Genomic DNA, 13,471 nt, shown 5'->3' on the forward strand with positions numbered 1-13,471 from the left:
TACGTTCGTAAATGGATTTATTGGTCAGCTAGCAAACATGCTGCGTAACTTGCTGCATGCCGTGGGCCAATAGGCCCCAGAGATAAGAAGATGAGTAACATACAGTCCCTGCCCTCAATGGCTTTAGAACCTAGTGGCGGACACAGACGGGTAAACAGGAACCATCAGTGCAACAGAAGTGCTGGGAGTGTGATGTGTGAGTTCACATCAGAACTCCGTCACTCCTCAGATGGCTTTACTGTTCCGCTTCCATCTAGTCCAGGCTTTTCTTCCACTGACCAAATCGTGTTTCTTCCTCCATTCTCTGCTTGTAACTTCTCTCATCTCTAGGAGCAGAACATGAATATGTTTTCTTAAATAAATATGTATAATATCCTGAATACAGAGGATGGAGCTGCCAGCCTCCTTGCCCTAGGAGATCACCCCTCTTCCTCTTCACTTTCCCTCACCCCTTCCTTTTCCCTCCTTCCTCGCCCACTTGTTTTCCTTCTCCCTGTGTTTCTTCTTCAGGTTCCAGTAAGCGCTCCCTGCCCGTGTTTCTTCCTCCCGAAGCTGGGGAGCACAGCGGAAGGAGCGCACTTTGGGATTTGCGTCTCAGCTTTGCCACTCACTCCTGGATGACCTAGAGCCGCTAATTTCCTAGGTCTCGGCAGCCTCATCTGTAAAATGAAGAGAACAGACTAGATCATCCCTCCACCCTCAGCTCTAACATCCTGTGTATGGAAAAGTCTCTCAGGTGCTTGCCCAGGACTTTCTTCATCTCTCCATGGACTCAGTTGCCTTTCATCTCTAAGTCTATAACAGATGCTAAAGGGGCCCAAAGCCTTTGGCAAATGTCTCCCCACATTGCCTCTGCTGTCCCTTTGGCTCAACAGATTTTTTGTTTATTTGTTTGTTTTAGTTTGAGGCTTATGATTCTTCTTTGACTCAGCAAGTAACATTTAGCCCGAGGCCCCTAGAAATCGCTCCTTGCCAGATTTGCTCTCCATGGAGAGTTTGGCAGCCTTAAAACTACGCTCCATGAAAGCCCAGAATTTCCCCAGGAAGGCTTTATGGTGAGACAATGCTCAGCCATGATCCTAGCACATATATTCCTATACAACCATTCAGTGGTTCCCAGTCCCCAACAAACACACCCTGCAGAGCTGGCCGGTGAACAGCCACCTTAACCCAGGCAGCTTTCAACCTGACACTGAGATAATCAGCTCAGAAAACCCCCCTCATACCACATAAGCCCCAAGTCCTGAGACTAGCTTGTACATCCCCTTTGCTCTTAAGTCCATGGCCATTTCCACGTTGGCCATGGTCCTGGCAGAGCCCTGCCCTGAAGTGCAGAGCCAAGTGAGCCAGGAAGCTGGCAAGCTTCACCACCCGATTCTTACCATAGAGACAAAAGGAAACTGCATACAGGGAAAGAAAGAAAATCCAGCACTGTGATTTGCTAGGTGGAAAAGGATGCTTAAGGATCTCTGTCCATCCAGAGGGAAAGGGGAGCTTTAGGTGTTTCAGAGCAGGCCTGCAGAGCCCCGCCAGCGTTAAGCCTTCCTTGGCCCAGGCCTGAGGTCCTCGGCCACCTTTATTGAGACTAATATCCCAAGCAGCCTGAGTGAGATTCTGGTCTCCCACTACAGTCAGAGTCCTCAAACTAGTGGCACAGTGCGGGGGGCAGAGACTGGTGGTGAAAACAGGGAATCCTTAGCCTCAAAGTCACCCCCACCTCAACCTGGCCTGGGCCAATACCGAGTTCTAGGAGAAAGGCCACATCGACCTCTCAGGCAATTGATCAGCTTGACTTAATGCAGGGGGTAGAGGGCAGCTCAAAGCTCAGAGCACTCCGCCTTTGTCCCCTTGGTGGCGCCAGCCCTTGTGCTGGCCTGTTCACTAGAACAGGAGGTTCCAAAGAGACCTCAGCTTCCAAGTGAACTCCCCAGCCAGTCTTGAAGCAGCGAGGCTCACTGCGTGAGATGGATAATTGCAAAAGGGTACCTTGATGGGAGTTTTGCCTGAAGTTGCAAACGTACACTGCCTCCGGGGCACCACCTGTTGTTCCCCAGAACAGAGCGGTGTGGAGGGGCGGAGACCGAGCTTGGTGGTCTCCAAGTGGACTCCCGCCCTCCCGCCGCTCCTCTCCCAGCTGCCCCACCGAGTCCTTCTCCGGGAGTCCGGACCCGCCCCTTCTCGCCCGATGGGGAGCGAGGAAGGGGGGTGGGCAGGAAAGAAGGGATTGAGGGGAAGTTTCAAGGGGTGTGCCGGGGAGGGGGTAGGATTCTCATGAGTCAGCGGATCGGGCTCAGTGTGACTTCACTGCTTCCCGAGAAGAGGCGCCCGGGGCAAGAGGCCGCTCGGAGTGCAGCCGCTGGAGTGGAAGGTCGGAGCGCTGGGCGGGGCTACGGGACGGGGTTCGGGGCTGGCCAGGTCGCTCGGGGCCGGGGCGGTGCGAGGAGGCCGCTGGCGAGCGGGGACCGCTCGGGGCAGCGGCGCCGACCTCTCCCCCTCTCCTCCTCCGCCGCAGCCAGTTCCCGCCTCGGCCCGAGACGTGGCGCGCTTTCCGCCTGTAGGTGGCGCTGCTGAGGCGCCGTGAGCGCACTGCTGGGGGTCTGTGTGGGGAGCTCTGCCCCCGCGGGGAATCCCGGGGGTGCAGGGTGGGCGGCCCATGCAAAGAGATGGCGAGGGGAAGGCGCAAGGGGCCGCCACAACCCCCACTGTCCTTCGGGCCCAGCGCTCCCACCCGAGTGGCGGCAGAGTTCGGAGACCCGACCTGCTACGCTAGCGTCCAGGCGTGGGGCCGCCTGGTGCGCGCTTCCTCAGGGTCCCTCGGGGCACCTACCGGGTCCCGCAGAGCTCGGGGAAGCTCGCCTCCAACTAAGGGATCGCGGTTTAGGGGCAGCGTTTCCTCTCCGGGGATGGCGCTCTTGACCCGCGGGCAGTAGAATGGAAACTTTGAATCGCTTCTCCAGCGTTAGGGGTGGGTTTCACTGAGCAGCCACTCTCCAGCCTGGCTCCCTTGAGACCAAGGATGCATCTCTTGCAAAGGGACAGGCTGTGGCCGGCGTTGGGATGCAGTCTGGGACCAGGGCTCGTGCTAGATGAGGGGTAGGGGCTCAACTTTGGGCTAGATGTAGGGCGATGGTTACGGATTCCATGCTTGTCAACCCTGTCTTCAGCAACTACGTAAAAAAAGAAAAAAGCGAAGAGGCCCATCTGGGGCTCAAACTTGCAACCTTGGCCTCGGTTGATAGAGCTTTGTGCCCTACCTCCGTGCAGGCCCTGAACTCTAGTAGTCATGATGCAGCTGACCTTCCCATGTTGGTTCATGGTTATGTGGTGGCTGGTTAGTTAACATATTGAGAGTATCAGGGCACAAAAATAACCTGTGGCCAGACACCTTTAAGCTGAAAGAAAAAAGTTGTTGGGGGCTCCAGCCTCACCCTTTCCAGAAGCTCCAGTGGCTGGCTCTTTCCATGATACAACTTTACATATAAATATATGGATAGAGTGTGTCTCCCTTATCGGTGCCAAGATATAAAAGCTATGCCCTGTGCTAGGATTCTGGGTGCCTCTTCTCCTCCGTCAATCAGTCCAGCTCCTCTGCTTTCAGGATGTCCAAAGCCATCTGAGAAAGTTATCTAAGGATTTTCCATAAAGGAGAGGAAAGGGGGGAAAAAACCCAAAGGATCCTAAACGTTCCCAGGTTTCACTGTGTGCCAGGAGAAATACCGTCTGTCTCCCGCCCAGACCTCAGAGCCTGGGCCTCCTTCCTACAGGGCGGTGCCCAGCTATTCCTGGAAACACCCTCCTTTCTACCAACCCCTTCCCCAAAGTGTCTCCTCCCAGAGCACGACCTAGGAAAAGGATCGTATTGTCAAAGTTTGATGTCCCCCGTCCCCTCTTTCTGTCCCCAACCTGACCTGCCGCAGTCCTCAGCCTGCCCCCTCCCTTGATGCCCACATGCTGGCTTCTCCTCCCGGAGCAGGGCCTGAGCTGTGGCCTCTCCCTCCAGCCTGGCCCTGCGCCCCACTAGGTGACTGGGAGAGGATCTGATATACTAATTTGTGTTAATGTGCTAATGGGCACTAATGGGGTCACGTGCTAACCACGGCCTCACTGCCTCAACCCCAAGTCGAGGTTGCAGGCTGACTAATCTCCACAGGCGGCTGGGGGGGGGGCGGGGAGTGGGAGGAACCCAAGCCTCGGGACAATCCCAGGGTGCTGGTGCCTTCAAGCGGCTGCCTCGGTTTCAGTTTCATCCTTGGCTGACACTTTCCTCTGACGAGTGGAATTGCTTTGGTTTTCCTCCAACCCCTCTCCCCTCCGCGGCTGCCCCCCCCCTTTAGACTGCTAGCTTCCCTCAGCCAGCCCTTCACTTGGTGAGGGGAGAGATGGGAAGATAATTTGGCAGCGATGAGGAAAAAATGTACACGTAGACACCCTCAGACGCACAGGCTCACATACCACACTGCCTTGCAGACACACATGCACACGCCCTCCACAAACACACACGCATGCACGAGGGGACTTGACACTCACATTCAAGAGTTGAGCCCGTGTGTGTGTGTGTGTGTGTGTGTGTGTGTGTGTGTGTGTGCGCGCACACACACACACACACACACTGGCCACGGTTACGCCCTCGCTCACATCTGAGGGACACACACGGAGTCACACATAGGCAGGCTAGGCCCTCCAGAGACCCATCCCACACACAGACCCACACACACACTCACACACTGTCACACACACACCAGCAGCGGCAGCCCAGTTGGATGGCTTCCTCAAAAGAGGGCTGGAAAGTTTGTTTGCTGCCAGCGAAGGGGCCTAGACATTCCGTGAAATGACTCATACTGCACCTTTATAGACATTAAATGTTGTATTTTTCTGGATTCAACAACAACAACAACAACAACAACCACCACCTTTGCCCCTCCCCATCATGGGGGCACGGTAGGGGAAGTGAGGCGTGCCCGCACGCCTCTCGGGCCTCTGTCTAGCGCCTGCCTCAGGCTTGTCCTCGCCTCCCTGTGGGATGGGGCAATCCTGAAAGGGCAGAGTCCTTTACCTCCTGGTACAAAGCTCAGCCTGGAACCGCCCCTTGGCAGGATGTGAAGTGGGTGAAGTCGGGAGCCAAGTCCCCCTCATGGCCCCTCCCCATTATCCCACCACATCCCCAGTCCCAAAGACCTGCAGTCAGGCCCAGTGCCCCCACTTGGTGTTCCAGAATGAGCCCTTCGTCTTTTCTCCATCCATTCAAGCGCCCCTCCCCAGCTCTCCTGGGTTTGTCCTTACTGCCCTCTCCCGCACAACTCCAGGAGGCGCCATTCGCCGTATAGAACACGAGCACCCCATACAACGTGACTGGAGCCCCTTCCTCTCTCCTGAGCCTCTTCTCCATCTGAGGAGGTACCGCCCAGCTCAGTGGCTACTTGGGTCCCTGTCCCCCAGCACACTCAAGCGCCAGGGAGATCACTTGCTGCTGTCCTCCGGCAGGGCCTCCATGTGCTGGCATCCCTCTGCACCCCCATCTCGAGCCCTGCCCCCTAGCAGCAGCTCCTTGGGCCAAGGCCTCCCTAGGTCCACTCGTGTTTCCTGCAGCCTTGAGGGGAGGCACCTCTGGAGTGTCATTTGGAATCCCTGCAGGGCTGAGGGGCACAGCGAGGCTGCCCACCGCACCAGATGGGTGCTGGGCTAGCAGATGTCGGGGGTTGAGGAGTTAACTCTAGTTCCACTGGACAGTGGCCCAAAAACTCTGGATGCTCTATTGCCTCTGATAGGTGCCCCGGAGCGGGCGCCTGCTCTCGGCTCTTCTCCAAGGGACTTTTCCAGGCTGAGCCTAGGCCCCAAGATCGGGGCTAGGGACCAGTGGGATTAGAGACTCCAGAGGGCTTGCCCTCATTTACTGAACTCTGCCTGAGCCAATTCTTCCTTATTTTTTGCAAATGAACCACAGGATTGGGTCCCTCCCCCTACACCCACCCTCCAAATCTCCCGCCAACCCAGAGGCACTGGATCTGTTTCCCAAATACAGTATTAGGCCCGCTCCCCTGGCAGTGCGTGCAGTGTGGACAGCGCCTCCCTGCAGCCACTGAGCCCAGGGTGGACACGCAGGGCACTCACTCAGGGCCCGTGGCACCTTCTATATCTGGCTGGCATCTCCCTCCAGGCAGGCCCCTGAGCTGCTGTCTGGCCCCTCCAAAAAGTGAAACCCAGCGCTCCTCTGAAATTTTGTAGGGGCTCTGAGGATGCCAGGTCCTGTCCCAGTAAAGGCCTGGAGGAGAAATGTAAAGCTCTTCATTTGAATGAGAGCAGGGGTGGGTGAGGGGTGGGGACCAAGCGGCTTTCCAAGAGCCCCAGCCAAGAAAGGTGGCTGGCCAGATGAAAGTCATAACCTGGGAAGTTTCTCCCAACTACATTCTACCACCAGCATGCCTGTGCTTTGGCCTGGGCACCCCACCTCCGTCACCCCCCAGTATGTGCCAGACAGTAGATCAGCTCGTCTCCCGGGAAGGAGCACTCTGGTATAACCTATCCCAAGGAATCCTTCTATCTTGCAGCTACTCAACAATCTTTTCAGAACAAAAACTCCTTATGATGCCCAGCCATAGCCTGGGACTTAGAGATTTCCGTTCGTCATTTGCATCTATCTAGGGCCTCGTCATGTCAACCCAATAGAGGCAAATCTGGAGTTATGAACATATCAACAGAGGAATGATTGCGGGCTGTAGAGAAAGGATTAGAGGGGACATCTCAGCTTTACAGGTGGGAGGATTCCTTTTAAACCATAACTTCTCTCCTGACTTTTGAATATGCTTCTCATTCTGAAAGTCTGATTGACAGGCGACCTTTCTAGCATGTGTCTGTGGTGGAAAGTAAGGGCCATGGCCACAGAGGCTGTGGCACTGTGGTATTTTGTTCTGGCCACAGGTTTGAATAGAATTTGTTGAGGCTAAGGGGTTAAGGGAGGCAGGAAGCAACCAGCCACCTTGTTTCCAGAGAACCTGGGGTGATTTGCAGGGGAACATTGGCTAGCAGGCACTGCTGAAAAGAGGGGACAAAGAGGGGCTGAGAAAGTGGCCAAGGTGGAAAGGCAAGTTGAGTGCAGAAGCGGGGAGGTGGCCCTACACAGGCTCTGGGCAGCCAGGAAGCCCCTCCTCTTCCAGGAGGACCCCAGTTCTGAGGCCTGAGAGGACAGAGTTGGGGTTGGAGAGTTGCGGGGGGGAATAGGGCTGGAAGGAGAGAGGCTGAGAGCTGGATGGCGCAGCCTGGGCATTCACGGGCAACTCGAGAAGGGGAATTCCTGCCAAGTCAGGGAATGAGCCATTGGCAGAGACAACATGCCTGTCGTCAGGAGTGGTGATCTCAGCCGGCTGGCCCCACCTGGCTGGGGCTCACCCAACGGGTAAGTGGAAGAGCGGGGAGCCAGGTGGGGAAGGGCTGGGCAGCAGCAAGGTCATCGGAAAGGGCAGGCCGGCTGACCTGGAGCCGTGGAGTCAGGGAGGTCATTCAGGTGGCCTATGGCTCCCTAAGGCGAGGGCAACACCAGGTTTTCATCGAGGGGGTGGGGTTTGCTTTGGCTGCAACTCCCAGATCATGGGGCTGCGGTTAGTTCCGAGTGGCTGCGGAAGGTGGGAACTTATGGGATTCCCACAAGCCATGGGCTCCAGGTCACTGGCAGGCATCAGGGCCTGTCACGGTAAGCTGGTGGGCCCAGTGCTGTCCTCTCTCCCTGCCCGTCCCAAGAGGAAGGCCTCTCCTCTGGCACTTCCATGCCTTGAGGCTTCAACCTTGGTTTAAACCACAGACATTCATAGGAGGCATCCACCATTCGTCCTCAGCAGCTCCCGGCCCTGGCAGACTTTCTCCTGATAGCTGGGTTGAGGAAAAACGAGATGAGACAGAGATGGTGCTGAAGGCAGCTAACATTTATTGAGGGCTTACTAAGCACCAGGCACTGCCACAGACACAGGCTATCTCATTCAAGCCTTGCCACCGCCTTGGGAGGTAGATTCTTATTATCCTCAATTTAAAAATAAGGATAGTGAGGCTCCCAGAGTTTAAGTGACTTGCCCAAAGACACACAGCCGCTAAATGGTGCAGCTGGAATAGGAACCCAGGTCTGTCTGATGTTATAGACCACTGAACTCTCAGCAAAATGGGAAAGTGTGTGTGTGTGTGTGTGTGTGTGTGTGAAGGTCAAGTAAGGGGGGCTTAGGGATGACTGGAACCTACCACAATTTTGAGAGGGGAGCCTCCCTGGCAAGAGAACAACAGAAAATTGTTGTCTCCTGATCCAGAATCCCCTGGGGAAAGTGTGCCCATTTACAAGAGAAGAAAACTGGAAATTTGCTCTCGGCACTTATTTCAGGGACTTAACTTTAGGTGGCCAAGAGGTCTCAAGGTGCACCCGTGCCCCAGTCCAGCCCCTAGGTCTTCCCCCGGAAACCTGTAATCTGAAGCTACCTTCACCACCATCATCCAACCACCACTCCTGCTCCCCAGTCCTGTGCCAGGGACTCTCCTTTCCCAAGGCTGGTGAAGCAGACAGATGCTGGTGGCTGAGCAGGTCCCTGGACCTCAGGCCCTTGGTTCACCCCCACCCCGCAGAGAGCCCTCCTCCCATGGGGCCCTTTCCGCTTTGCTGCTTTCTGCCCGGGAGGTAGATGCCGGGCTGAGGCCTGGCTGGGCCCCTCCTCCAGACCATACAGAGCCATAAGAAGTGAGAATTCCCAGCGAACTCCCTCCTAGAACTTCCTAGCTGTGGGACGGAGGAGGGTGCGGGCTGGTATGGATGCTGGGGCAGGTCAGAGTAGAGGGTAAGGGGGAGGCAGAATGGGAGACTGGGGTTCAAGTAGATGCCTCAAGCACAGCAGCCTGCCTCTGGACAGAAAGGGGCATGAGCTTTTTCCCAGCACCCCAACTCTGGCTACCTTTGCACCTGCTGCACCAGCCCCTCTCCCCCTAATCCTTCCCCGGATTCATATCCTCCTGGCCTCCCCCTACCCGGAGCCCTAAGCTCGACTTCCCTAAGAAATCCCCAAAACTCTCCAGCCGCGCCAAGTGCACGAGCATTTGGCCAGGAATTCCGCGGCATCTGGCATATCGTTCCCGAATTGTATCCTCTGGGCATCTCCTGGCCTCACCCACCCGCTCGGCCCGCCCTCACGCCAGGTCCTCCACACAGCAGGCGCTCAGTAATAATCTGGAGCGCAGGGCTGGGGCCAAAGGCGTCAAGCGAGTGGAGCGCGCAGGCCAAGGGGGCCGGACATAGCCATCCAGAGTCCCCCGGGAATGGAGCGGCTTTCTCTACGAGGCATTGTGTAGGGGCTTCCCGGCCGGAGCTGCGGGCCCCGGAACGCGCCAGGTGGGGGGTGGGGCGCTGGGAGCGCGAAGTGGGCTCCGCGGGAGTCCTGCTCTTGCGGCTCCACGGGGGCGAGCGAGCCGGGAGGGGAAGGAGAGGCCGCGCGGGCCCCTGGCACGGCTCCCCCTGCCGTGCTGGCGACCGCGGCGGGCCGGGGGTGGAGGGGCGCTGTTTCCACCAAGACGCCTCGTCCCTCCCTCGCGCCCTCCCCCACCCCGCCCGCCCGTGGTCCCTCCCGTCGGTCCCTCCCTCCGGCTCTTCCCTCCCTCCCGCCCTGCCTCCTTCGCGCCCGCCCCAGCCGCCGCCTGCGGGGACGTGTGTGTCTCTAGTGCAATTTCCCCTTTCGCTCGGTTGTCTGAGTGCAGGTCTCCGCTGGCTCGCGCCCCCTCCCCGGCCGCCCCCGCCGCCCCCTCCCTCGGCCTGACCCTCCCCGGCGTCCACCCGGCTCCCCCCGCACTCCACCCAACCCCCCGGAGTCGTTTTATCAGGGGCGCCGCCGTCTCACCTGGTATTTGCATCTCGCCCTCCAACTTGCCATTGGCGGCGCGACGTGTGGGAGAGCCCTGCGCCTCGCCCGCCCGGACCAGCCTGCCCCGGCGCCGAGGTGAGTCACGGGCGCGGGGCCGCGGGGGCAGGCGGGCAGGGAGGAGAGGAGAGAGGGAGGGAGGGAGGGAGGGAGGGGGACGGTGGCCCCGGCGGGCGCGGGGACCGACCGGGCGCCGCGCTCAACTTCCACTTCTCCTTTCGCCGGCGCCGAGGTATCGGCGCCACTCGCCCGGCCCGGCTTCCGAGGGGAGAAAGCGGGCTGGCCGGGCTGGGGACCCGCGTCTTGGCCCTCAGAGCGGGGAGGGGACCGCGGCGATCGACCCTGGCCCCGCTACCGAGCCCCTTCGGCGGCAGGTACGTCGATGGCGCCGGTTTTCTGAGCCTTCGGGGACCTCGGAAAGTTTGCCTGAGGGCGGGATAGGGGACGCCTGGGCCCCGGAGCGTAGGGGCTTGGGGCCCAGGGAAGGGTGGGAGAGCGGCGGCGTGTTGAGTCCCGCCCTTGCCTCGCCCCACCGCGTGTGCGTTGTGGAACCCGGACTACGGATCCTGGGTTAGAAGCTGAGTCGATTTCCCGAGTCGAGGTGGGGGCCGGTTTGCCCTCTCCCCAGGCAGCCCGGGGTCCGTGACTGGGCCTATCGTGACAGCCCGCCCCAAAAGCTCGGTGCCCGAGGGCAGGAGGTTGGGCCTCACTGGCGGGGCTGCTAGATTGATCTGGCGGCCTCTAGGGCTTCTGGGACCAGGCGCCTTAGGGTAACACACACTCACACACACACTCTCTTTCTCTCCCTCTCCACACACACACACACACACACACACGCACACGCGCGCACACACACACACACCTATGAACCTATGACTTGGATAATTGGGTCGCCAAAATAGAGACCTCTCTCGTCAGGGGCCGGAGTTTCCGTGTGAGCCGGCCGCCAGCCTTCCCGCTCCCGCGTTCCCGCTCTCCCGGGCTCTCCCGCCTCTCTGTTCCCTCCTCTGCTGCCGGCACGGGGACTCAGCAGCCGCGCAGCGCGGGGTCCCCTGCCGACAGCGCCTGGCTTTTGGAGACTGCTGTGGCGGCGGCTTTACGGATTCCCGGTCCCTCCGTCGCACCCGAAGTCTGCCGCCCTTCCCTCACTACACGGCCTTCCTGACCAGAGTCACCTCCTGACCCCATTGGCTCCGCGCCTCGGCCAGGTTCTCCCCGGCTGCCCACCCCCCACACGCCAGCCATGGGATTTGATGGCCATTTGATTCCTGCCCCTCATCCTTCTGCCCGAGATAGAGGCCTGTCTGGTCCTGCAGCTTCTTCTGGTTAATGTTTGGCGGTTCATTGTGGCTAATCATTTTAATTAGCTCTTAAAGTGGGGAGGATCAGTTAACCTTGAACTTCTCGATTTTGGCCTGGTGGGGCCTCATATGGGAGGAGTGCTGGGGAGGTAGGAGCGGAAGTGAGGTCACCACCCCAGGGCCAGAGCCACCACTGCTTGGCCCCAACAGCTGGTGGGCACACCCATCAGGGACTCACCCACTGCGAGCTGACCCCTGGCCTGAGTGCCAGGTTGGAGGGGGGAGGTGAAGGGATCAGATCTAACTCTCTCCTCTGGGGAGACAGGACACTTTGGCACTGAAAATGCTCAGGGTCACGTTTGCACGGCAAGAATGCAGATTCCTCCTCCCGCAGTTAGTTATGTAGGGTTTTACCGGTTATAAGGCACTTTCTCAACCATTAATTCAGTAGACCCACAGCAGTAACAGATAACGGGGAGCTATCTTGAGTTAAGTGGAGGAATTAACTATCCTGGAGGACTTCCTATCCTGGCCAGTGTGGGGAAGAGGCTGCCTTGCAAGTGGTTGTCTCTGGGTTCAAAGCCTGGGAGGTGTGAGTTGCAGGGGTGGGGGTCGTTGAGCAGGCTCCACGTTGCCACCCTCACCCAGCCTCTAGCTGTGAGCCGAAGGAGTGGCTTGTTTGCAACTATGTCTGGCATTCCTCCCACTGCTGCACTGTTTGCTCGGTGGTTGCTCAGGAACTGGCGCCCACCCCTGGACAAGCTGGAGGCCTGAAAGCAGCCCTCCCCCTGCCTTGAGCTAAGTGGTGGGACAGCAGCTTCTGTCTCCTCTGTCCTATATGGGAATCTAAAAACGAGGGTGCTGTGGTCTGTCATTCAGGGGCCTGATTAATAGGATGTCCAAAATATCCCTAGCCTGCAAAATTCAGGGCCTCCCTGAGAGGCCCAGCCAGACGCAGGCCGAGGGGGTTGCTTTCCCAGGGAAAGCCCTGCACTGAAGTTTGGCCTTGGTCCTTGCGAGCCTCACCCCTCACCCCTCAACTTTTTCATTTTCCCTCCCATCCCTAGAGCCAGACTGTCTGGGTCTCTATCCCAGCTCTGTTATTTACTAACTGTGTGATCCCAGTCAACTGTGTGCCTCAGTTTCCTCATTTGTCAAATCAGACCTACCTCATACAGTTTTGCCAAGGATGAAATATATCAATGCACATAAGCTGCTTATTAGAACAGTGCCCGGCACATGGTAAGCGCAAGCGAGCCTTATGGTATTGTCTTACACGGTGCCTAAAACTCAGATTCAACTCAGCGAACATTTGCTGAGAACCAGTCCCAGTACTAGGCATCAGCGAAGGGGCAGTGAGGGAAATACAGAGGTGAAGAAGACACCGCCTGTCTTCCGGGACTGTGTGTACCTTCTGGCATGGGCCAGAGTCAAGGTAGGGAATGTGGGAGGGGGCCAGAGAGGGTGGCTAGGTCATCTATATAAATAACCAAAATTTGAAGCCGGACTCGAATCCCAAATTCAAAGCCAGTGTGGGGAGCCAGGTACCTCAGACTTGGAGGCTTCTTGTCTGGGGACACTGGCTGGGCTCTGGTCAGGACGCCACCCCTGGACAGAGGCCTGCAGTGGGATTTGGGTGAATGAGAGGGAGGGGGAGACCCAATTCCTGTGTGGGCTGCAGGTGGCAAGCATTCAGTGGTGTGACTTGTTGGTTTGCAGGACAGGATGGCGTTACTTAGGGCGACCCCCAGACGCCCCTCTAGCCCCTCTGCCTGCAGTGCCCCCAGCACTTCCCGGAGGTCCCCCACCAAGCTGGGAAGGGCCTTGGGCAGCCTTCCCCCCTCAGGCTTGGGCCTGACCCCAACGCAGGCTTGGTTCTCTCTCCAGGATTTCTAAGCTGCAAAGAGGTTTCTGGCTTCACTGCCAATTTATTCCCTTTGTGGTTCTCAGACTGAAAACTAGTTCTGCAGGGGAGAGAGGAAACTCATCGGAGGTACCCAGAATCCCATGGGCGCTTTCCTAGGGGTCAGGGGCTTTTCTCATCAACACCAACCTGCCTGCAAATCTCTGGCCGCTGAGTCTTGCGTGGCCTGTAATAGCGCCGCACCGCTAATGCCCTATAGCTCAGACCCCAGCGCTGGTTGCCAAGGAACTGCTGGTCGGGGTGCTTATGACGGTTCTGACCTCATAGGGGCCGCTGAGTTTCAATTCAGCGGATATTTATTAACACCTACTGTGTGCCCAACCTGTGCTAGGTGCTGTAGGGGAGATAGGCAAAGGGGGCGGGGTGGGAGA

General features: G+C 58.0%; 1 protein-coding gene and 1 long non-coding RNA gene across 10 annotated transcripts in view; one reads left to right on the forward strand and one right to left on the reverse strand.

The window, feature by feature from the left end:
* On the reverse strand, positions 1–9,940 carry LOC308608340. Its single transcript, XR_014014150.1, has 3 exons — positions 9,855–9,940; positions 450–659; positions 1–326 (listed from the first exon to the last, which is right to left on the reverse strand). It is a non-coding gene; the product is annotated as an uncharacterized lncRNA (long non-coding RNA).
* The window catches only part of ELF4 (E74 like ETS transcription factor 4), a 47,412-nt gene continuing 36,225 nt past the window's right edge, over positions 2,285–13,471 (forward strand). For 4 of the 9 annotated variants that reach the window (XM_081221262.1, XM_081221268.1, XM_081221265.1 and 1 more), the window contains exon 1: positions 10,008–10,249. The gene's annotated coding sequence lies outside the window, so the exon portion shown is untranslated. Of the gene's footprint in view, positions 2,369–9,650; positions 9,954–10,007; positions 10,250–13,471 lie in introns of those variants that run through there. The other 5 variants (XM_081221269.1, XM_081221270.1, XM_081221267.1 and 2 more) reach the window with 3 other exon arrangements.

This window comes from Mesoplodon bidens (assembly GCF_964165515.1).
Source record: "Mesoplodon bidens genome assembly, chromosome: X".
NCBI lineage: Eukaryota > Metazoa > Chordata > Mammalia > Artiodactyla > Ziphiidae > Mesoplodon > Mesoplodon bidens.